This window comes from Salvelinus sp. IW2-2015, linkage group LG4q.1:29, assembly GCF_002910315.2.
Source record: "Salvelinus sp. IW2-2015 linkage group LG4q.1:29, ASM291031v2, whole genome shotgun sequence".
Taxonomy (NCBI): domain Eukaryota; kingdom Metazoa; phylum Chordata; class Actinopteri; order Salmoniformes; family Salmonidae; genus Salvelinus; species Salvelinus sp. IW2-2015.
The window spans coordinates 71285371-71311687 of NC_036842.1; the positions used below are offsets into that span (position 1 = coordinate 71285371).

Below are 26317 nucleotides of genomic sequence, written 5' to 3' on the forward strand. Positions count from 1 at the left end.
AGATTTTTCCACCTTGCCTGCTTGGGAATTCGAACCAGCGACCTTTCAGTTACTGGCCCAACGCTCTTAAGTTAGATTCTCTGTCATTGTATATCTGTCTGTAGATTCACTCATGGGGATTTTTACAGTTTTCTACAGGCTTTTTATGGTTTATTATCATTTAGTAGTAACATAGCTGTGAATGTCTATAGAATGACGGAATCTCATTCTGATTTATATCTTGGCGAGCGCTATTGACTTCAAAGCCAAACTGAACACATGCGTTACGATAATATAATAGTGTTTATTGTTGTCAGATTGCTCGCAGCACAGCATATGACACATCTCCCTTGGCTCGAAAGCACGATACGACAGTTTACATTTAGGTAGGCCACCCTATTCAAGTGGGTAATTGGAGGACTTGGTGGAATATTAATGTGTACTTTATTATCTTCTCTTCAGAGAGTTAGGCCTAGTCTCTAGCTTATACCAGACATTCTGTTAGACATGGTTTAGCCAGATATACTGTGCCATTATGCCTTATCCATTGAATCAAGAATAATAACCTTCTGATAGGCAATGGAAGAATGGCTCTGTAGAAGAGATGGCTGTGGTGGTAGCAGCAGAGAAGGCATACAGGCAATGATTCGAGTTGCCATGTGAACAGTATTCCGTGCCTAATAGTATCTGCCGAAGCCCTCCCGTCAACATATTTTGATGAGACACCCAATCTTGGTCAATAATGATATATCTCCAGTCTCCACTCAGAAAGCCACCAGACTCTGAAGTAAGCGCTCATACTGCGTAGACTTATTTTGATTAGTCAATAGATCTCTGCCATTACGGATCCATATTAGCTAAGCAGTTATAAATCATTTCATCCTTTTCTCTGTGTGTGTGATTGCTTCCACATGTCCAGGATGCTGGGGCTCAGTAGGCTCCCCCCGTAGGCTAAACACACACATGAACGCATGTGCACACACACAATACAGAGCTCCACCAGTAATGCATCTGTGAGGCTGGGAGACTCTAATGGGTTTAGACAGGACTGGCCTCTCCCCTGGACGCACCCAGAGAGGGAAGAGAGCAGCCTGTTGATTAGGACGGATAATGTGAGCACTCTTGGTGAGGTAGAGGGGGAGATAGAGGGGTTTGTGGAAGAGGGAGTGTTTTTAGGGGAGGGGGAGGGCATTGGGGTAGACCCCTCAGTGGTGGTGAATGTGAATGGTGCTGAGGGAATATTTGTAGCAGCTTTTGGATCGCCTTGTCTGGAACCCGCTGAGGAAAAGGCTGTGTGGGTAAATAACGCTGATGCAAGGCGGATGCATTTGACAGATGATTACAGCTGGGAAAACACGTGTGTGTGTCTACACATAAACATAGTCAACACACACACAACGCGTGTGCACAGATGCATGCACAAACACTAATACACACATACACAGAGTATGACTCAGCGCTCATATCATATTACATATCATATGTGCATAATGTGTGTGACCTCTATACTAGTTGGCTTCTTGTATGACTCAATGTCTCTTTGCGGATCCAAGCAAAGTATTCAAATGTGTGAATTAATGTATAGGATGTCTCAGATGGGGAGGATAGTGTGAGTGAATGGTAACTTTACCCACGAAGCCAGGATATGTTGGATATGTCCATAATAGGACCTGGAGATCTGGCCCTTAATCGTACTACCACAGGTCTACATCTACACAAGTGATCTTCAGTGTTGGGAAAGGATACGAAGATGATTAAACCAGCTGTGAGCTTCAACAGTATGAAAACACTGAAAAACAGTTTCACCGCCACAGCCATTTTCCACTGAAAATGATGGAACATATTATGATGATTAAATGACAGACAAAAGGTTTTGGCAGACTGATCGGGGTTGACAGTGGTGGCAAGCAGAAGCTCTCAGTGTCAGACTAGGCATCCTGAGGTTTGAAGCCAGCGGCGTCAGTGGTAAGGAAGCCCCTCTTCAGAAGTGGAGAGAGGGAAAGAGTGGGGAGAAAGAAGAAGAGAACCACTGGGAATATGATTTGAATCACCATATTTTGACTTGTGGCGTCTTTCTTTGGATAGAGTGGATCCTTTTTGTCCAAATATAGTCTTGAATATCCCGAGTTAAGTTTGAGACTATTGGAACGGATGCTATAGCTTAATAAGGTGGATGGAAAATGTTAAACCTTAGGGAGAAGAAAAATGTCCTTTTTTAGCAATGGAATGATCAGCACACAAGGCAGAGATAAGGTGTTTGTGTTTTTTCACATTCGGAAGAGGGGGAGTGGTTTGCTGTTAACATTAGGAGCGGCTCAAACAGGGATTACTTCCAGAATCACCACTTTTAGTAATCATTTTTGTGTCTGTTTTTTTTCTTCCCCTCCCCAATTTAGAACCAGAACACTTTTTAACCTTGAGAATATCACATACATTTTTGTTTGCAGCAAGCGCCAAAGTTTTCTTTCAATAAATGTCGGTTTTCCTTCCCAGATAGCATTGCTCTGCAATTACACTGCCAAACAGCGGAGACAAGTACTTGAACAATCCCTTCCATCTCCCAGAAAAGATTGCGTTTGGTTTCTTGGGTGCGAAAAGACCATGAAAGTGTAGGGTTCTCTACATTTCCCTCTCAATGGACAACCGTGGGTGTTCAGGGTGCAATATACATAAGTGGAGGCTGCTGAGTGGAGGACGGCTCATAGTAATGCCTGGAATGGAGTCAATGGTATCAACCACATGGAAACCACATGTTGATACCATTCCATTGACTCCATTCCAGCCTTTATTATGAGCCGTCCTCCCCTCGTCAGCCTCCACTGATATACATGACATCGGCCTATGATCTTTCTTCACTGCTCGATAAGAAACKCSTCAAATCAAATGTATTCGTCACATACACAGTTTACAGCCGGTATAAAAGGTGCAGTAAAATTCTCGTGCTAGCTCCCGCAACAATGCAGTACATTATTAATCAATAATAACAATGAGAAGAGTCAAGTCAAAAATAAGTAGTAGAAGTAGGTAGTATGCATTGAAATAATGGACTGTATTTACATTGTTAAAAATACAAAGTTGGTAGTGGAATCAATACTATATATTAGAACAGCAGCGTTGACTGTGTGTGTGTGTGTGTGAGCTCTCAGTGCATATGTGTGCGTGTGTGTAAAGTAGTGTGTAAACATTGGATGTGTGGGTAGTCGGTGCAAATACTTTTCTAAGGTGCATATAGTCCCGCCGGTGTATTGATAGAGTTTCAGTTACCTACTATTTGGCAGCGGCTGTGGATCTGATGTGATCATGATCCTGTCATCTGTCCTGTCATCTGTGTTAAATCTGATGGTTAAGCCATGTCAGCTGCCTGCTGCCTGGTCTGCTTGTTACAGAACCCTCTCCCTGCAAGGGTTTGATCAGAGGGTGGCTTATAGTCTGCAGCAGGCCACTGACCCCTAGGAGACACCACACTGTTCCCTGTGGGACCCCATCACTCACTCCTCTTCCAGCCGAGCCAAGCCCATCTGCTCAAGATTCAAACCATGCGAAGGAAACCGTAACCAGATAACACGCCTCAGATCTTTTGCAGAACAAAGTTCATACTGTATGGGCATCATGTGGTATTAGTGATATACTTTTTTTTCTATCAGGATTTTTTTTCTTGTCTTGTTTGAGGAGGATGGTATAGGGTAGTAGTGGGTGCAGATGGGAGGATGGGGTGCTAGGTTGCCTAGAGGTTAGAGAAAGGGGCCATGGAATCCCATATCCAATGGGGAAAAAATATTGTGGGGAGTGAGCCCTTCTTCTTTGTGTTGGTCTTCACAAACAATCGAGCACGGCTCAGTGATGGATGTGGACATGCAAACACTGCCTACCACATAAACACACATGTTTAATAGCTATTGTGATGTCCTGATGGCTGTCATACTGTGGTGTTTGCGGTTCAACACATACAAAAACATGGAGATGGTGCTGAAATAAAGTGTCACTACGGGTCCCTTTACAACACAAATTATGGTCCATCTACAATATAACTTATCTCAGTACACAGAACCAAATCTCGCATGTGCGCTGGCTGCTGGCAACATTTTAATATTAAGGCTGTCATAATAGACTACGGTATTATAGACATTATGACAATCAGATGTGAGCAACAGTAGAGCAGCAGAACTGTACAACATGGCAGCCTAGAGAGCAGAGATTCTATAGTAGAGTCGAGTTCACCATCTCCTCTCTGTGTGTTCCTTCCACCTGTTAGCCATCAGAACCGTGTGCTTCTCGTTGATCAGACTTGACTGTTGGCACACATAGATGCTGCTGTCAACAGACCCCAAACAGTACCCCCCGTGAACAGCGGAACATGTTGACTGCATTATACCGAGCCCCACTTTTTTGTTTTCACACGGCATTTATGTCCCATTCTCATTTCAATTATTTGTGCATCGCGGATGTACACCGTCACAGATCCCTCCCCTACAAAGGCAATCATAGACATTATGGGGAAAGTGAAAACAGATATACAGTGGAGTCTGAAATTATTGACAATCTTGATAAAGATGAGCAAGAATGACTATAAAATAAATAATMAAAATACTGAGCTATATTCTATTATTTTATATTAATACAATTGCTCAGAGAAAGACTTTGTTTAACAAGTATTTTTTTWTTTTCTCAAAAGGGTAGGGGTCAAAATTATTGACACCCCTGTTTTCAATACCTTTCAATACCACACCTGGCGAGGATAACTGCACCGAGATTTTTTCTAAAATGTTTTATGTGATTGGAGAACACATTGGGAAGTATCTTAGACCACTCCTCCAAATATACAAAACAGCTCCATAACATCAAAGATCCACCACCATATGTTACAGTAGGTATGGGTTTGTAATCTGCATATTCATATTTATTTCAACGCAAAACCCACCACTGGTGTGTGTGGCCAAAGAGCTCTATTTTAATGTCATCCAACAAATCTAATGCCTGGAGTTTGCTATACGGCATTAGCACTTGGACTGGAACCGGTGCTCTGGTCAGATTATATGAAAATAGAGCTCTTTGGCCACGCACACCAGTGGTGGGTTTGTCGTCAAAAGAAAGATACACCACTGTTCAAAAGTTTGGGGTCACTTAGAAATGTCCTTGTTTTTGAAAGAAAAGCATATTTTTTGTCCATTAAAATAACATCAAATTGATCAGAAATACATTGTAGACATTGTTAATGTTGTAAATTACTATTGTAGCTGGAAACGGCTGATTTTTMATGGAATATCTACATAGGCGTACAGCGGCCCATTATCAGCAACCATCACTCCTGTGTTTATCATTTTAAAAGGCTGATTGATCATTAGAAAACACTTTTGCAATAATAGACTACAGTATTATAGACATTATGACAATCAGGCTAAGGCTTAAGAGGGTGGGAACGATACTGAATGGGTGTACACAAAGAAGAGCTCTCCAGTAGGTGTACCAAAACATTCAATGGCCATTTTCTCAAAAGTTTATCAACTTTCAAAGCAGAATTACTTTCCCATTGTTCCTCAACTGTAGTGTATGATATAGTCTCTATTTATTTATTTTTTATAAAAAAATGTTGGTATATAAGACCGAATCGAGCCAGTCAGTCACATATTCACTTGTAACTCTCTCTGTTCTCAGTTCTCACCTTGCCAAACTCTCGGTCATTAATGATATACACTACATGACAAAAAGTATGTGGACACCTGCTCGCGAACATCACGTTCCAAATTCATGGGAATTAATATGGAGTTGGTCCACCCTTTACTGCTATAACAGCCACTCTTCTGGGAAGGCTTTCCACTAGATGTTGGAACATTGCTGTGGGGTCTTGCTTCCATTCAGCCACGAGCGTTAGTGAGGTTGGGCACTGATGTTGGGCGATTAGGCCTGGTTCGCAGTCGGCGTTCCAATTCATCTCATATGTGTTTGATGGGGTTGAGGTCAGGGTTCGGTGCAGCCCAGTCAAGTTCTTCCACACTGATCTCGACAAACCATTTCTTTATGTACCTTGCTTTGTTGAGAGGGGCATTGTCATGTTGAAACAGGAAAGGGCCCTCCCCAAAATGTTGCCACATTTTGGAAGCACAGAATTGTCTAGAATGTCACTTTATGCTGTAGCGTTAAAATTTCCCTTCACTGGAACTAAGGGTTCATAGCCAGAACCATGACAAACAGCCCCAGACCATTATTCCACCTTTACAGTTGGCACTGCATTCAGGCAGGTAGCGTTCACCTGGCATCCGCCAAACCCAGATTCATCGGTCGGACTGCCAAACGTTGAAGCATGATTCATCACTCCAGAAAACGCGTTTCCACTGCTCCAGAGTCAATGGCGGCGAGCTTTACACCGCTCCAGCCGACACTTGGTATTTCATATGGAGATCTTATGCTTGTGTGCGTGCGGCTGCTCGGCCATGGAAACCCATTTCATGAAGCTCCAGATGAACACTTTTCCACTTCACAATAACAGAAATTCGAGTTGACCGGGGCAGCTCGAGCAGGGCAGACATTTGACAAACTAACTTGTTGGGAAGGTGGCATCTTATGACAATGCCACGTTCAAAGTCATTGAGCTCTTCAGTAAGGCCATTCTACTGCCAATGTTTGTCTATGGAGATTGCATGGCTGTGTGCTTGATTTTATGCACCTGTCAGCAACAGTTGTGGCTGAAATAGCTGAATCCATTAATTTGAAGTGGTGTCCACATACCTTTGTATATACAGTGTATCTCTCTTTTATTTTGTAAATCTGTTGTTTATGGCCAGCTTTAAAGTGATGGCATCTGATATCATGTGTCTTTTTACGGCTCTGCTGGGTATTGGATGATTGTGAAGTCAGTTAGTGAATCAATTAAAACATGGCTCTGGGAATCAGAGTCCTGCTTAAGGTAGAGACAATAAGTCACTCCCTGCCTGCTGACTAAGTAGGAATTTACACTGGCAGTGACAGAAATGTCACCCAATTCTGTAGAAAGTGCACTACTTCATGGCCCATAGGACTCTGATCAAAAGTAATGCACTATATAGGCAATAGGGTTGCCATTTCCTATGCCCCCAATGAGAACAAACAGTGGAGTGCATTATAGAGGGGCTCTGTGTTGTCAATGGTTGCACTCCCATGTTCTATAACTCTGGGATTTGATTGACACAGTGGCTACCATCCCATTCCCATGGTGGTTCCCCAACTAAGCATTTTGAGGCTGGTGGTTAATATTGTTTTGTACTTGTGGTGTTTTTTCAGTTTAGGACTCTGCACTGTCTTGCACAATCTTGGTGCGATTTTTGCCAGGGACCTCACGAAACGATATTATCACGATACTTAAGTGCTTATACGACATGTGTTGTGATTCTCATGGTTCTATYTGTATTGAGATTCTATACTGCGATCTTATTGCGATTTGATGTTCCAAACATATTGCTCACTAAATGTCTGTTGCAGAGAGAGAAGAGAAAAAAAGTTTTGATCAGTCATGGAAATAAGTGCTGAAAACATGTTGGCTCACTATTTAAAAAGAAGATGGAGAACAAGCTATTGGATGAAAAATACTGGTGTTTTGCGCAGGTACAGTGCCTTGCAAAAGTATTCATCCCCCTTGGCATTTTTCCTATTTTGTTGAATTCAATCTGTAATTGAAGTAGATTTTTTATTTGGATTTAATGTAATGGACATACACAAAATAGTCRAAATTGATGAAGTGAAATGGAAAAAATTACTTGTTTCAAAGAATTTCAAAAAGATTTTACGGAAAAGTGGTGCGTGCATATGTATTCACCCCCTTTGCTATGAAGACCCTAAATAAGATCTGGTGCAACCAATTACCTTCAGAAGTCACATAATTAGTTAAATAAAGTCCACCTGTGTGCAATCTAAGTGTCACATGATCTGTCACATGATCTCAGTATATCTACACCTGTTCTGAAAGGCCCCAGAGTCTGCAACACCACTAATGAAGGGGCACCACCAAGCAAGCGGCACCATGAAGACCAAGGAGCTCTCCAAACAGGTCAGGGACAAAGTTGTGGAGAAGTACAGATATGGGTTGGTTAATAAAAAAATATCCAAAACATCCCATGGAGCACCATTAAATCCATTATTAAACATTTTTAAGAATATGGCACCACAACAAACCTGCCAAGAGAGGGCCACCCACCAAAACTCACGGACCAGGCAAAGAGGGCAATAATCAGAGAGGCAACAAAGAGGCCAAAGATAACCCTGATGTTGCTGCAAAGCTCCACAGCGGAGATTGGAGTATCTGTCCATAGGACCACCTTAAGCCGCACACTCCACAGAGCTGGGCTTTACGAAAGAGTGGCCAAAAAAAGCCATTGCTTAAAGAAAAAAAWTGGTGTTCACCAAAAGGCTTGTGGGAGACTCCCCAAACATATGGAAGAAGGTACTCTGGTCAGATGAAACTAAAATGTAGATTTTTGGCCATCAAGGAAAACGCTACGTTTGGCGCAAACCCAACACCTCACATCACCCCGAGAACACCATCCCCACAGTGAAGCATGGTGGTGACAGCATCATGCTGTGGGGATGTTTTTCATCGGCAGGGACTGGGAAACTGGTCAGAATTGAAGGAATGATGGATGGTGCTAAATACAGGGTAATTCTTGAGGGAAACCTGTTTCAGTCTTCCAGAGATTTAAGACTGGGACGGGGGTTCACCTTCCAGCAGGACAATGACCCTAAGCATACTGCTAAAGCAACATTCGAGTCGTTTAAGGAGAAACATTTAAACGTCTTGGAATGGCCTAGTCAAAGCCCAGACCTCAATCCAATTGAGAATCTGTGGTATGATTTAAAGATTGCTGTACACCAGCGGAACCCATCCAACTTGAAGGAGTTGGAGCAGTTTTGCCTTGAAGAATGGGCAAAACCCCAGTGGCTAGATGTGCCAAGCTTATGGTCCCGTGTGGCTCAGTTGGTAGAGCATGGCGCTTGCAACGCCAGGGTTGTGGGTTCATTCCCCACGGGGGGACCAGGATGAATATGTATGAACTTTCCAATTTGTAAGTCGCTCTGGATAAGAGCGTCAGCTAAATGACGTAAATGTAAATGTAAATGTAAATGTTATAGAGACATACCCCAAGAGACTGTAATTGCTGCAAAAGGTGGCTCTACAAAGTATTAACTTCGGGGGGTGAATAGTTATGCATGCTCAAGTTTTCCGTTTTTTTTGTCTTATTTCTTGTTTGTTTCACAATAAAAATATTTTGCATCTTCAAAGTGCTCTGCATGTTGTGTAAATCAAATGATACAACCCCCCCAAAATCAATTTTAATTCCAGGTTGTAAGGCAACAAAATAGGAAAAATGCCAAGGGGGTGAATACTTTCGCAAGCCACTGTACAACCGACTAGTGCTAGCTAACGTTGCCTACATTAGCAAAAATAATAATACTTTTTTGCAAATTGATACTTGGAGTCAGATATTTATATAATTTTTATCCCAAAATGATATCACGAAATGTAACTATCGATTCCCCTCCCCCCCATCACTAGTCCTCGGATAGGTCCTCTTGATTCTGGTTGGTAAACCGGTCTAAAAGTCCTCTTGGGAAACCGGTCTAAAAGGACAAGACCCTTCTCAAACTCTTTTCTCGATTGCTTGATCAAGCATTTTCTGCAGCAAGTACTTGACCCCCAAAAATTGCAATTGTTGAGTGTTGTGTTGCGTGAGGCTTGGCTCTCACAGAATCAGTAGGCTATTAAACAAACACTCAAACAGGCAACAGAAGCAAGATCTGTCTTATTTCTGTAGATATACTAAATGGATGATTTATTAAGCCAGGCACATTTAACAGTTAGGCRWTTGATTACAGACCTAATTAAATTGGGGTTTCTCTCTTTTCTTAGACAATTAAGGCAAGGGCTGTTTTCTCGTCTCCTAACTCAACACAAATATGCTGGTTAACTTTGCTATTATGCACATAGTGATATGGTCTAGGATAAGGCGCCAATTCAACAGCTCACTGATGTTTCAGAACCGCGGACAGCAACCGCTATCAAACGTAGGAGAAACCGCATTTGTTATAAAATAATATTATTTTTATTAGTGTTGCAGCATTTCAGTAGCACATGCCTTAGAGTGATGGACTGTGATATCCCCACGGCGTCCACTCAGACAGGCGCGAATCAGACAAGTATGAATCAGACAGGTGTCTTGTACACCATGAATGTTTTCTTTTTTTGCTGCTGCTCGACTAAAGAAATCTTGGTCGACCAACAGCCTATCGACCAAACAATCGACCAGTCGACTAAATGGGGTCAGCCCTAGTATTTGGGGGCCGTCCAAATGGCCTGGTGGGGCCCACAGCTGCTCCTCTCTCCCTCTCTTTCTCTCTTGCGTTCTCTCTCTCTCTAGCTCTCTTTCTTGCTCTCTTGCGCTCTTTCTCTCTCGCTCTCTTTCTCTCCGCCTCAGATACTCTATCAAAACAAGCTCTCAAAGGGAGCGCTCAGTTCATTGCAGTGAGGCAGTGAAACACACTCAATACACACTGATGTGATGTATTGTGATGTGTGTTTAATGTGAGTGACTGATGACTGACTGATGTGTGTGTGTCTGCTCTTGTCCCTGTTAGGAAGGTGTGGACAGCAGCCAGCCAGCCAGCCAGCGTGGAGCAGGGCCAGAGAGAAGACAACCAGTGCTACCTAAGACAGATAGGTGTGTGTTTATGTCCAAATGTGTCCTGTGCTTATGGGTGTGTTGTATATCCAAAGAACATCTCATGGAAACACACACACACACACACACACACACACACACACACACACACACACACACACACACACACACACACACACACACACACATTCCTTCTCCCTAAACGTATGTCTGTTTGTCGGATGGTCAGACTGATGGTTGTGTGTTTACCCGTGCGAGTCTTCCCCCCCAGTCAGTAATGTTGCTTTTCCATTGCGACTTATCCCCACACCAGAGGGGCCGCCAGAGTTTTATGTTAACGTCAGCTCTGGTGTTGTGTTTCAGGCGTGTGACACTAAAGACTTTGGTGAGAAGAATCAACAACCTCTGCATCATTGAAGACTGTTGCTTTTTGAGGTGTTAATGTTCAGTTAGCCATTGATATGTAAATGCAAGCTTAAAAGTACCCAGGGCCTGGCCCCAAGTCAGGGCAGGTCTGACAGAGGCATGGCCCAGTGAGACACGGATGCCAGTTCATGTAGGCCTAGTCTGAGTCTTTTGGGTAAAACATCTGGGTAAATCAGTGTGTGAGCTGTAGCTCCAGGAACATCAGTAGAGCTATGCTAGCTAGCCTATCCCTCAGATCTGCCTTTGTCCTCTTGTCTCCTGTGTTTGGCACAGCCATCAGAGTTAATACAACTCTTCTGTTTACCCAATATCTCTGAAATCAATGGCAGGTTGAATTGGTCAATTGCTGTGCCAGAGTGTTTTTTAGGAAGCAGTGTTTTGTTGGCTTTGATTACCGGGCGGGTGCATGGGTACTGTGGGTACCTTTACACACTGTCAACACACCCACACATAGAGCTCTCCTGAGGGCTTCTTAGCTCTCAGCTCTGCTCCAGGTGGTAATCTAAGGAGTCAATGAGATGGAACCTAAGAGTGCTCCGAGTGCTCATGTGTCAACACAACGCTGGCGGTCTGGAGGTGATGCCGGCCTCGGCCACTGGGGGGCAGTGTCATGGTGGTGTATCTGGTGTGACTAGGGCTGCCTGTGAGAAATACCTTGGAGACTTGTTCTAGACTGTCTGTTTTAGGGCCAGTCAAGACTCTTCTCCAGGTGTCTAACAACCATGTAAAGCCAAGGCATGTTTTTGTGCCATGCCAATGGAAACTCTCTCTTACCTTACTTATAGTGTTGGGTTAAAAATAGGTAGAAGGACATTGCCACATAGATCTTGATCTTGCATCAATTTTTGTGTCCCCCCTAAAGTTAAGATTTGATACAGTATGTGTTGGAACATTTAAGTGTGCTCCAGGCCCTGCTTAATTTCCCATGTGAGATCAGAACCCTTGGTTCTTGTCTTTTCATCAGCCCTAGCATGGTAGTCTGTGGACTAGTGGAGCTGTTGGAGCAGAGTGTGGAGGTATAGCCAGCGGTGTGTGATATATCCTACTAGTGAAGAGGGACTCCKTAATCCCATGGAAAACATCACACAGGTTTGGGGTCAATTCAATTTCAGTTTAGGAAGTGACAAATGAATACATTTAATTGAGAATGATCTGTTATTTTCTGAGGATCTCTCATGAATCGATTAATTGAAGGTCAATTTTCTTCCCAAATGTACTACATTGAGGAGGAATTGACCCCAACCCTGGTCTGCCCAGCCCTGTCCCTCCCACTACGCTTTAGGGGACATGAGAGATAACAAAGGGATGGTACAGACCTACAGACACACATCACTATGGCCTACATCACTATATAGCCTACTAATTTGTATGTATTGTTTACTTCAGTTTATTTTAGTAAATACTTTCTTAACACCCATTTTTCTTAAAACGGCATTGTTGGTTAAGGGCTTGCAGTATGTTGAAACATAAACACAAACTTGTCTAAGGGAAGTGAAGGGCTTTGAAAAAGGAGGGGGGGCTCACCTTAAACTCAAACCTCAGAGGACTGTTAAATGCTCAAGCTCCAATTTGACAGAGGCTCAAAATTGTTACCAGATATGATATCCTCTGTGGCCCATACTTCAGCTTGTAAATGATAGGCACACAGGACTGGATGAAGGAAAGTAAATACATAATTGAAGAAATTAACATTGAGGAAAAACCAGGTTACAGATTGGCCCCGGAGGAACGGACTCCCCCCTTGGGCTTGAGAATCAGGATTACTCTTTCTATAAACTACTAACAGGTCWGGAGACAGTACAAACCACTGGTCCCATATTCACAAAACATCTCAGAGTAGGAGTGCTAATTTAAGATCAGGTCTCTCCTGTCCATATAATCTTATTCAATATGATCTAAAAGGCAAACCTGATCCTAGATCAGCACTCCTATTCTGAAAAACTGTATGAATACAGGCCCCTAAGCTGCAAGTGAGATGACTACTACAGCACATKATGCAGAAACAATGTAGGCATTGTCAATCAATTGACTTCTTGGCTTCTCTAAGCAGATGTCCACTGCTTTGCAAATGTAATCTTATGTGTGAGTGAGTGTGTGTGGGTTGAGTGTGTCACAGCTGAGGGTTGCCTGGAGTAATTGTGTTATTGATAGCGGTGCTGGACAGGAGGTAGAACCATTAGGGAGCTGGGGCAGCATCTCCGGTGTGGCGTTGGGGATTTGAAAGGGGGCACTTGTTTCTTGTTTTTTCTGTATTAGTATTGTACTGTTAGACATTTATTGCACTGCTGGAGCTAGATACACAATAATTTCACTGCACCTGCTTTATCATTTACAAATCAGTGTAAGCAGCAAATTTGTACAGGCTTGGGTTGGGTTCAGCACTCTTCCTCAGTGGAGCATTACCCAAACGCGCAAAGTGATTTATGAGCTGCGTTAATGATGCTGGGAGCGATTCCTTTCTGAGAGCTTATGTCCTACTCTGTGATTGCCACTGTGTGTGTTTTTGTGTGTGTGTATGCGAGAGAAAGGAAGTGTATGACTGTGTGTGTGTGTGTGTGTGTGTGTGTATATCCAAGTTTGTGTGTATCAGGGTTGGTGTCAATTCCTTTTAAATTCCAGACGATTCAGAAAGAACACTAGAATTGGAATTTAGTTTACCTTCTGAATTGACCTCAACCCTGGTGTGTATGTGTGTGTATTTGTATCTCTCGGAGTGTCTGTGTATGTGTATGTCGAGGGTCAGATCCTTCCGAGTTTCCACCACTGGTACCTGCTCTAGTGTTTCCCTCCTAGTAATGGTATACAGTGGTGTTTGATGGATAGTTGTTTGAGTGATGGATAGTTTTTCTCAGGTTTTTGCCCGCCATATGAGTTATGTTATACTCACAGACATCATTCAAACAGTTTTAGAAACTTCAGAGTCTTTTCTATCCAAATCTACTAATAATATGCATATATTAGCTTCTGGGCCTGAGTAGCAGGAAGTTTACTCTGGGCACGCTTTTCATCCGAACTTGAAAATGCTGCCCCCTATCCCAAACATGTTAAAAGACGTAATGGGAATGATTAAATTAAACAGGGCTGAGAGCCCATGGCCGAAACTGCAACGCCACTATACCCAATGATCCTGCCCTCCAGTGGAGGCTAATGAGAACGGCTCATAATAATGGCCGGAATGGAGCAAATGGAATGCCCCATGTGTTTGATGCATTTGATACAATTCCACTTATTCTGTTCCAGTCATTACCACAAGCCCGTTCTCCCCACTTAAGGTGCCACCAACCTCCTGTGATGCCCTCTGTCTGATGGGCCAAAACGTATGGGTTGAGGTAAAGATAACCAGCCTTTATGGCTGGCCCTTAAAGGGAAATGTCARCGCAAGACACTATTTGGGGTGTTTTTCTAGTCTTCCTACATAATTATGAGTGATGAGAGGGTGTTTCAGACATAATTATGCACTATAGCTGTAGTTTTTACATTTTTGCGCTGGGAGAGTTCAACCAATGACATCATTGGTTSATTGAGCCTGCTGTCTGATGATCTAAAAATGAATGGAGTCATGTTTTGTAGCAATTATTGTGGCCTTTGTGTTTCGCTGATTGCACAATCACCCTAGTAGCTAGTAGATATGGTTGTCCTTGTCCAATAGAGCAATTGGAATTGTCTCAACAATGTTCCTATCTGCCAGGACATTGCAGGATATCTAGGTTGACTCATTTCCCCTCGCRTTGTAAAGACTACAGCCTGACGGGAGCCCTTCTTCCTTGTTCCCACCCTCGAAGGCAGTRTTTTCAAAATGGCGGAGGTAGTAGTTTACAGGTTCACGGAAGCTATATAACCATGCACTGTCTATCCGAGATTGCTAAATAATTAGTTACAATGGCTGCTTCTGATGATTCCTCTTCCTCCGTGTTTTTATTTTATTTTACATAGGAACATACGGCCCTATTTATTTGATCCAGAATACACTGAAGAGGAGTTGAAACAGCGAGGAAAAATAATTGCGAGACTAACAAGCAGCGGCGGCGGCAGCCTAGACCAGCTGGGCCAGGACTCACGCAAATGAGTAATAAGCAATTTTGCTGTTGTTAGCTAGCTAGCAATATAAGCTCTCTTTTTACACAAAGCAGTGTTGTTCAGTACAGTACAATTGGTGATTGATTTGGACATATCAGGGCTTGCTAGTACCACTGCAAGGCAAGCTAGCCAAGTTTAGCTAGCTGTGTATTTGATATACCTAAAATGTACTATAGTCTAATCAGTGGTGGGCCGTCAGGGCCAGCAAGGCCTTCTCTGCTGGCCTAAATATCATCAGAATATATATATATWTTTTTTTAAATATATTTTCCCACAAATATGTATTAAATTATTCCCCAGAGTAAGAGTTATACTCTTCATTTCATAGCTTTCCTCTTGGTTGCACTGCTTCCAGCCCCAGGTTGAGATTTGGAGGGCTGGTCTTTATGTTAGATCTTTTATCCAATCATATTCAGCCATCATGTGTTGCCAGGGGTCTAAAATCTGCCCTCAGGCCTTCAGAATCAACAGTGCGGGTGCTTGTASCTTAAAGTGAATGGAAATGAAAATTTAGTGTCAACCAATCAGCTTTAGAGTTGGCTATTGTACGCCTGCTGGCTGGCTCCAGTGTTACACAGGAGCCAGCTAGCAGGCGTAGTGCGTGCACGTCTTTTGATTGGATTACCAATATTGAGAGGCAGGTCCTATGGGCAGGTCTATGCAGATCTAGGAAACTGAATTTGATAAACGAATTAATTCGCGTACTACTAAGCTGTTTTTTTCAACCCACAATGGCGGAAGGGGGAGAAGATATCGATTTGGTCGAGGATATAATTATAACGCCAATCTCAAGACGAACTTTTCAAGAAAAGTTAGACATTGTAAGGAGAGGTCGCCCGACGCCGACGCTACAAAGCCTGTCACAGGCGGGAAAGGGGTTRGTTCGCTCGCCACTTTCAAAGTTCCAACTACGAGCGCTATCAATGGCTCACAGGCTCCGAGAAGCACTGCAAACTGTACTGCTGGGAATGCCTATTATTTGCAAGTGATCGATTTGGTGTTTGGAGCCACACTGGCTTTGCAAACTTGAGTTGTCTAACCAAGGCAGCAACGAGACACCAAAGTACGGCTGGGCACTTACAAGCAATGGTGCTTTTGAAAACTTTTGGGGACACCCGAGTGGATCTACAGCTCAACGAACAAGCGCGCAGGACAACGGAGCTGCACAATGAAAAGGTGAAGAAAAATAGGGAAATATTGAAAAGACTCATTGATTGTGTCATGTTTTTGGGTAAACACTGTTTAGCCAAAAATGTTAATTTTTGTCAATTTCAAGGTGACGCAACGCCTGGTTATACTGCGTTTCTGTCTAAGTGTATAGTGTCTAGAGCAATGGCATCATAATGATGGTAATAAGAGGTGGATTAATTCGGGTGGGACTGTGTAGGACCTCACTGAAGGCCCAGGCCCCAGGCCCACGGCACGCCACTGAGTCTAATGTTATAGCTAGCTAACTAGCCTAGCTAGCCTCCGTGCCTCTCATTAGGAGCAAAACTTGATAAATGTTTTGATGATAATGGCGGAGAGTAACGGAAAGACTATGGCTTTATGACTCATATTAGTTTTGGAGTAACTATACCTGTGTGTTGTAGCTAGCTAGCTAAAGTGTGTCTGTAAGACGTCTCATTCTACACCTTGCTGCTACAGTAGAATTCCATCAGTACACAACGATTGCCCATGAATGTGTAATACCGTTTTCGTCTTTCTCTCACAGACAATACCGCTTGTATACAAAGAAGTTGATGACTCAAGGAGATGTGAAAGATCCCATAACAAAATGTGTGTATGTTAAGATACATTTGAGTTTGGTGGAGGAGGAATAATGGTCTTGGGCTGTTTATCATGGTTTGCGCTAGGCCCAAAGAAGGGAATGCTACAGCATTCAATGGCATTCTAGACGATTCTGTGCTTCCAACTTTGTGGCAACAGTTTGGGGAAGGCCCTTTCCTTTTTCAACATGACAATGCCCCCATCAACAAAGCGAGGTCCATACAGAAATGGTTTGTCGAGATCGGTGTAGAAGAACTAGACTGGCCTGCACCGAGCCCTGACCTCAACTCCATTGAACACATTTGGGATGAATTGGAACGCCGACTGCGAGGCAAGCCTAATCGTCCAACATCAGTGCCCAACCTCACTAACGCTCATGGCTGAATGGAAGCAAGTCCCCTGCAGCAAAGATCCAACATCTAGTGGAAATCCTTCCCAGAAGAGTGGAGGCTGTTATAGCAGCAAAGGGGGGACCAACTCCATATCAATGCCCATGAGTTTGGAATGAGATGTTCAACGAGCAGGTGTCCACATACACAACATGAATAAAAGTATGTCAGACATTAACATACCTGTTGTGTAAACTCACCTCAGTTAGACAGACAGACATCAATTGTTTTAGCAGTAAGTCTAAAGCTAGTTTATCCAAATACATTTAATTCATATCACAATGAATTGATCCAGAAGTTGAAGTCAACACTTTATTGGTTTCAGATGCAGCAGGAATGATTAAGTCACTTGTCAGTACACTTGTAAAAAATATTATATGAAACACCATTATATACTGTACATACGTACAAAAGCGATCACTATCTATACCACAATGCAGTTGTGAGCATACTAAGCATTCTATACTATATTACAACATCAGTCTAACTGAATATGGATATTGTGTTGGTTGAATGTTCCAGGCAGGTTCCAAAATGTTCTTCAGCAGGTGAACCTCTTCTTGAGATGAGTAAAGCCAGCTGGTTTAGCAGGCTTTGGCGTTATGGCAACGTTGCCAGGGTTGTTGGGTTGGGGGGCTGAGACTCTGGCTCCTTGTAGACAACCGTCTGGTCCTTTCTGCACTCCACAGCCAGGTGGACAAGCCTCTTGTACTCTTTCTTTACCATCCACTGCTTCGACCTCTTGCACAATAAGGATTAGCCACAATAGTGGACTTGCGGTTAGCCTTCAAAATAAAAGTAGGGCATAATTCCACTATTTGTATTCACTGTCAATGGCAAACTGCAAATTCCACTATTGTGCCTAATCCTTATTGTGGCTAGCTTCATCTGGCTAGTGAGCCTCGACCGGACCATGTGTTGTGAAGCTAGCCACAATAAGGATTAGGCACAATAGTGGAATTTGCAGTTTGCCATTGACAGTGAATACAAATATTGGAATTATGGCTGGCTGCTTATAACTTTAGCTTTGGGCAACAGGGTTAAGTAGCTGGCTAGCTATTTATTTTCATGAACTGAAGTTAAATTTCAATAGGCGAACAACAAGTGGCAACCTAGCTAATACTTACAAGGATTCCTAAATCATTGCTAAGAATAATAAAAATGACTGCAGTTTCTACAGGTCATTGTTTTCAGGCTGGTTGTAATTGGTGCTAGCTAGGTAACAAGCTAAAGCTAGCTACCCCAGAAGTTGCGGTCGAACAAATGATGCTTTACTACCAACGCGGTATTGTAAACACTGTTAAGCGGAGCGACACCGGGGAACCCAAGAGCAGACTCAGATGAGGAAACAGGGATGAATGAACCAAAATATTTATTGTTACACAGAGAGATATGGAGTGCAGATCCGGGAAAGCTTGGATGAGTTGCAGAAAAAACAGATGTGGAGACAGAGGTTGGAGTTGGCTGAGTAGAACAGGGTAAACAGATCCTGAGGGGAATCCAAGGTAGTGATGGTGAGTAAAATCCAGAGGTAGGTAGTTGGGTGGTGAAATGTGGAACAGGAGACAGGAGCCAGAGACAGAGCGGTAATGAGCAGAGATTACGATCTGGCAGAGTGGAAGTGGCAGGACTGAGTATTTGTAGAGGTCTTGATTATGGAACGAGTTGCAGCTGGAAGGGATTTGCTCTGACTCCAGCACACCTGTCTCCAACCACACAATCACACAGAGGGAGAGAGAGTACTGGGGGAGTAACTGCAGGTTAAGAAGACACCGGATGAACACCAGAGGGAGTAGCAGATGTGACAAACACATTGTTTGTGGRCGGTGTTTGCAGACTTTTTTGTACAGCTTTGACAGTGCTACTGTATCTTTTTTGACACACAAAGACCCAAACAGAGTTCCATAGCATGTATGTCATGAAGCTAATAGCAGTGACGTTATTACTGTGTAACTCCGGTAGGGCAACGTCTGAAAAATAGCTCACTTGGTAATGTGTACCGGTGCTCGACCAGTCGGTGAAAGCCAACATCACCCACAACAGAGAAGGGTTGATTGTCAAGGGCATTGAATTCCATTAGCTTGGCTTTAATGGATTTTGCCTTTGAATTGTCTTACTCTTTCAAATGACTGCTCGACTTGTTGACGGCTCGATCCACATAGCAGATATTGTGGAATAAGTTAGGAATGCTGTGTTGCGCAACATTTTACGTGGCGTCATTACGTCACGTTATATAGGTATGCACGGTAGCTTTGACGTCGGTTTTTAACATCGGCGTTAAACTAGACATCGGGCCGATACCGATGTTGYCATTTTTAGAATATATCGACCGATTCCGATATGTTCACCGATATATCGTGCATCCCTATAACAACACATCCGCCACMCTGATCCTCAACACGGCGGCCCCTTAGGGGTGCGTGCTCAGTCCCCTCCTGTACTCCCTGTTCACTCATGACTGCACGGCCAGGCACGACTCCAACACCATCATTAAGTTTGCCGATGACACAACAGTGATCACCGACAATGACGAGACAGCCTATAAGGAGGAGGTCAGAGACCTGACCGTGTGGTGCAAGGACAACAACCTCTCCCTCAACGATATCAAGACAAAGGAGATGATTGTGGACTACAGGAAAAGGAGGACCGAGCACACCCCCGTTCTCATCGACGGGGCTGTAGTGGAGCAGGTTAAGAGGTTTAAATTCTTTGGCATCCACATCACCAACAAACTAACATGGTCCATGTACACCAAGACAGTCGTGAAGAGGGCACGACAAAACCTATTCCCCTCAGGAGACTGAAAAGGTTTGGCATGGGTCCTTAGATCCTCAAAAGGTTGTACAGCTGCACCATCGAGAGCATCCTGACGGGTTGCATCACTGCCTGATGTCGGTGTCAGAGGAAGACCCTACAAATTGTCACAGACTCCAGCCACTGTAGTCATAGACTGTTCTCTCTGCCACCGCACGCCAAGCGGTACCGGAGCGGCAAGTCTAGGTCCAAGAGGCTTCTAAACAGTTTCTACCCCCAAGCCATAAGACTCCTGAACATCTAATCAAATGGCTAACCAGACTATCTGCATTGCCCCCCCCCCACTATATGACCTCAATTACCCTCAACACCGGTGCCCTTGCAAATTGAATCTGTACCGGTACCCCATGTATATAGCCCCGCAATTGTTATTTACTGCTGCTCTTTAATTATTTGTTATTCTTATCTCTTACTTTTTTTTGTATTTTCTTAAAACTGCGTTGTTGGTTAAGGTTGTTACAACAGCATTGTTACTAGAGGTCGACCAATTATGATTTTTCAACACCGATACTGATTATTGGAGGACCTAAAAAAGCCGATACCGATTAATCGGCCGATTTTTTAAATGTATTTGTAATAATGACAATTACAACAATACTGAATGAACACTTATTTTAACTTAATATAATACATAAATAAAATAAATTTAGCCTCAAATAAATAATGAAACATGTTCAATTTGGTTTAAATAACGCTAAAACAAAGTGTTGGAGAAGAAAGTAAAAGTGCAATATGTGCCATGTAAGAAAGCTAACGTTAAAGTTCCTTGCTCAGAACATGAGAACATATGAAAGCTGGTGGTTCCTTTTAACATGAGTCTTCAATATTCCCAGGTAAGAAGTTTTAGGTTTTTATAAGAATAGTTATTATTGTATTTCATATACCTTTGACTATTTGATGTTCTTATAGGCACTTTAGTATTGCCAGTGTAACAGTATAGCTTCCATCCTTCTCCTCTCCTCGCCGCTACCTGGGCTCGAACCAGGAACACATCGACAACAGCCACCCTCGAAGCAGCGTTACCCATGCAGAGCAAGGGGAACAACTACTCCAAGTCTCAGAGCGAGTGACGTTTGAAACGCTATTAGAGCGCACCCCGCTAACTAGCTAGCCATTTCACATCGGTTACACCAGCCTAATCTCGGGAGTTGATAGGCTTGAAGTCCTAAACAGCAGAGCTGCTGGTAAAACGCACGAAAGTGCTCTTTGAATGAATGCTTACGAGCCTGCTGGTGCCTACCATCGCTCAGTCAGACTGCTCTATCAAATCATAGACTTAATTATAACATAATAACACACAGAAATACGAGCCTTAGGTCATTAATATGGTCGAATCCGAAAACGATCATCTCGAAAACAAGACGTTTATTCTTTCAGTGAAATACAGAACCGTTACATTATTTTTTTTAACGGGTGGCATTCATAAGTCTAAATATTCCTGTTACATTGCACAACCTTCAATGTTATGACATAATTACGTACAATTCTGGCAAATTAGTTCGCAAWGAGCCAGGCGGCCCAAACTGTTGCATATACTCTGACTCTGCGTGCAATGAACGCAAGAGAAGTGACACAATTTCACCTGATTAATATTGCCTGCTAACCTGGATTTCTTTTAGCTAAATATGCAGGTTTAAAAATATATACTTCTGTGTATTGATTTTAAGAACAGCATTGATGTTTATTGTTAGGTACACGTTGGAGCAACGACAGTCCTTTTTCGCGAATGCGCACTGCATCGATTATATGCAACGCAGGACACACTAGTAATATCATCAACCATGTGTAGTTATAACTAGTGATTATGATTGATTGATTGATTGTTTTTTATAAGTTAAGTTTAATGCTAGCAAGCAACTTACCTTGGCTTCTTACTGCATTCGCGTAACAGGCAGGCTCCTCATCAGGCAGGTGGTTAGAGCGTTGGACTAGTTAACCGTAAGGTTGCAAGATTGAATCCCTGAGCTGACAAGGTAAAAATCTGTCGTTCTGCCCCTGAACAAGGCAGTTAACCCACCGTTCCTAGGCCGTCATTGAAAATAAGAATGTGTTCTTAACTGACTTGCCTAGTTAAATAAAGGTGTAACAATTTTTTGGGGTAAAAAATAAATCTGCAACATCGGTGTCCAAAATTACCGATTTCCGATTGTTATGAAAACGGCCCTAATTAATCGGCCATTCCGATTAATCGGTCGACCTCTAATTGTTACAGCACTGCATTGTTACTACAGCTTGTAAGTAAGCATTTCACTGTAAGGTCTACTACACCTGTTGTATTTGGCGCATGTGACCAATGACTTTTGATTTGAATGTCATTGTCATCAGTAGCAGGGTTAGTCTGTAGGACACACAGTAGTCAGTGATTAGACAACATTTTACTACTTTGTCCCCATCAATACACAATCAAACAAGGTACTATATCTACCCACCCCCCTCATGTCAATAGATCATGCATACTAACCATCACACACAATACCCACCCCCAACAGACACCAGTCAGTCACCCACACCATCGCCTCCCTACTAATAACTCCTAACTCCAATCAACTAAGCCTCCATAATACAGAGAAAACTACAGTAGAAGTTGTAGCCTACTTGTAAACACACTAACTATGACAACAAGACACAGTCCATGTTTATGCCTAGCTCCAGTATATTTATTTGCTCATCATGGGAAATATTTAGTAGACTTTTGTATGATTTTAGAAGGTGACTTACACTAGTTCCTGGTGCTTATGTTGACCTCTCTACTTATGTTGATGGAATCGGACRCTAAATAGAAAACATAGTCACGTTAGCCTCCGGTAGTTAGTTTGGTTACGTTAGCTAACCGTTAGCTATTAAGCTYGCTAACGAAGCTAATGTTAGCTTGAAAAGTTACAAATCACATCGCCAGATAGCAGCTGGCTAATTACATGCTTTGGAATGTCTAGCCAGCATATTATGAAAGCTAGCTAGCTAGATTTTAGTTTAGATAAACAAATGTAGTTTGTTAGCTAGGTAACGTTAGCTCAGCTTGACTTATTTTCTGCTGCTCTGATGTTGGCTGATCTGATGCCTTCCTCTTTGAAGTGAAGGGGAAAATCGATGGACTTTCAATGACATGGCAACCCCATCAGTTGAGACTTGAGTTCCGTTTCGAAATCCTCTGGCTGAAAGTGCTGGCTACAGACACAGGCATTTGGTTATTTCTCACAACTGGATACGCCTCCACTTAGCGGTACTGCGTCCTGAAATAAATATAAATTCTGGATTGTGGTTTGCTTACAACCAGGAAATGTAGCTGGCCCCTTTCTATCCGTGAGATCGTATTTGCGTTTAGTGAGGAAATTCTAACTTTTRATGACACATATAATATAATAATTTCATATAAATGGACATATATAGTAAAATTGAGCAGTGGTGAAATTTCCCTTTAAAGAGAGAGCTGACCCAAGACTGAACCCAGACATGTAAAAAGCTGCAAAGCACCTCATCTTGTGTTTTCTCTGCATGTGATTGGCTCTGGTGTTTCCCAGGGCTGTGCTCTGTGCGTTGCTATTAGTGACAAACCTGCTTATCTTGGGTGGGGTTGGACATTCCTGTTTTTTGGGTTTGGACAGGTCTGTTCTCCTTCCTTCTGCTGCAGGAGCCCAGGGTGGAGCCTTGCCAGGGCCAAAGGCACAGGCTGCAACTACAGCTCTGTGTGTAAAGGCTGAGCATCAAAGTGAGTGAGTGAGAGAGTGAGTGAGTATATTTGTGTGAGAGCATTTGGGTCTTTGAATGCGTGTACATATTTGCGTGCTTAACTGTATGCCTTTTCATGTACCGTTTTGCATCTCAGTCCATTTTTCTTAGCATGTGTGTATGTTAAGATGCATTTGAGTCTTTGTGAGTATGCAAACGAGTACAGGGTACAGGGTTTGTATGTGAGTGAGCAGCAGGTGTGTACCACAACTTTTAGTTTGTGTTGTAGTGTGTATGTGTGCGAGTGTGTCTTCTGTATGTGTCATCCACCAAAAGCATTTGAGCTCGTAACAATAACACGTCCACTTCCTCCCCCTGATATCGCTGTGGTAACAGTCGAGGGATTGTAGACGGGACAGACCGTATCAGTTCAGATCAGAGCAGCAGCCTTTGTTGTGTTTTGGATTGACTTGTCAGGACTGCAGCTGAGAATATTTCCTCTCCCAACACTTTTATCAGAGTTCTACTTTCCTCACACGGAATCTAAAAATAATGTCTAACTCCCATCTGTAATTTGAAGCTGAAAATTCTGACTTATTACATTTAACAGCTTCTAACACAATTAATACGTTTTGGTAAGTTTACTTTGAAAGTTCCTGTTCCGACCTGCAAAATAAAGTTCTGATCCGGTTTGAACCCCCAAAAAGTACAGGTTTATGTAGTTCCTTTCTGTTCCTTTTTAAACCTAGAAAATAAACCTCACCACTCAGTGCGGATAGAGCAGCTTGCTATGGAGCGGGCAAGCTGTAGTTTTTTACATGTGCGATGGATAGACAAGTGTAATGCTTGAAATGTGACTGAAATTTTACGGGTGGGGAGAGAGCGAGAGAGGGTGGAGGAGGACGCTTGGCCTCAAGCACGGGGCATCTTGTTATGACATGRATTATCTGAATTAGGCCCACAGAATTAATCCTACTGAGGAGAGGCTTCTATGGAGGAACTTTGAATGGCTTTGAACTTCCGATAGTAAGCTTAACGTGGGACCAGAGCTAGCTAATTAGCTAACAAGCTTGTGTGTGCAGAGCGGCACCAGAATTAAAATGAAAAACACGTCTTACCGTAAACTTTAAAAAAAGTTATATAAATAAATTATTCTCTAATTAAAAATCTCTCCCTATTTTTTGAATCACGCTTGTAACATCAGTAGGCTACAGTAGCCTAAGCTTCAGAGGGGGATGTGCAGGTAGCCTACACATGCAAACACACTGGCACATAGTTTCAGCTGGCAGGCAGACACCGGAATAAGTTTTGAAGTGATAGAGTGAGGGCTTTGCATAGGCGCTTTGTTGCATTTTTTGTATGACTGAAAAAGTGCCCAGAGCGTAAAATAACATTATTAACCGGTTTTAGTTGATATCTCTTGCGGTTTGAAGTAGTGTGGACTTGGTGTTCTGTCATTGCTTCAAAGTGTCGAGTGCCTTTTCACCTCGGCACAAACAAACACCTTTGCTAAAATTAAAAGGGCATTGCTGAAATATTTTGGCATTTCTGTCCCTTCAGCAAGTGGATATAATTATTCTGACATAGTATAGAATAAAGTAAAATAATCACACAGTGCATCTTTGAACTTGGGCATCAGTATGAAGAATGGCGACTGGAGTTTTGCCTGACCAAGAAACAATCCAGGCCCTAGTAAATAATAGGTTATAAGAACGGCAGAGAAAAAATATACATTGTAGACTAGATCAGGAGGGAATTCCACTACATTGTTGCTAATGCTGTGAAACGCTTGTCTGGGATTGGATCACGCGTCAGAAGGATTTCTTTCACAACACCCTGCCTCTGATAAGGGCTTTTTAGCCTGACTGTTTATGAGAACGTGGGCTGATTTTATGCCTTTAAATGAAAGTGGTGGACTGGCAAGTGCTCATCTCATCTGTGGTTAAGTAGAGAGAGGTACCACTCTGCACTAGCACTTAGTCTGACTGTTCCAAGCCCCCCATTCACCCACCCACCCACCGTCTAGACGGGATAAACACCTGTGTTTATAGACCCGCCGATTGACATACACACCTGACTGTGGTTGAAGTAGAAGGGGTTGAGTCAGATGATCATAATGCCTAGTTAAATAAAGGTTAAATAAAAAAATACATAAAAAATGATTGACAGGTGGTGCTGCTTTAATGAGGGAGGGGATGGGAGGGGTAGGGGGGAGGGATGATCGAAGGGGAGGATTAGCCAATCAGGCATGAGGAAGAGCACCTGCAGAGAGATGAATATAGTAGCAGCTACCACCTGCTCAAGCTGTTGGAGAATGATCAACGTGACTGCTGCTCATACATATCAAATGGGATTGGTAACAATAGTGTGTGCGTGAGTGCGTGTGCGTTTATAGATGTGTGTGTGTGCGTGCATAGATGTGCGTTTGGGGGTGCGTGCGTGGATGTGTGCATTCCTGTTTGTGTGATATTATGTATGTGTGAAAATGTGCGTGTGTTTGAGTACGTGTGTTTGTGTGTGGTACAGTGATGAAATAAGCATTTGTCGCAGCGG

At 42.9% G+C, this 26317-nt stretch overlaps 1 long non-coding RNA gene across 1 annotated transcript in view; it reads left to right on the forward strand.

The window, feature by feature from the left end:
- LOC111961178 (uncharacterized) overlaps positions 1-26317 on the forward strand; it is a 171639-nt gene that overhangs the window by 79324 nt on the left and 65998 nt on the right. Inside the window, exon 2 of the long non-coding RNA XR_002876968.2 lies at positions 10579-10661. This is a non-coding gene — a long non-coding RNA (uncharacterized lncRNA). The remainder of the gene's footprint in view (positions 1-10578; positions 10662-26317) is intronic.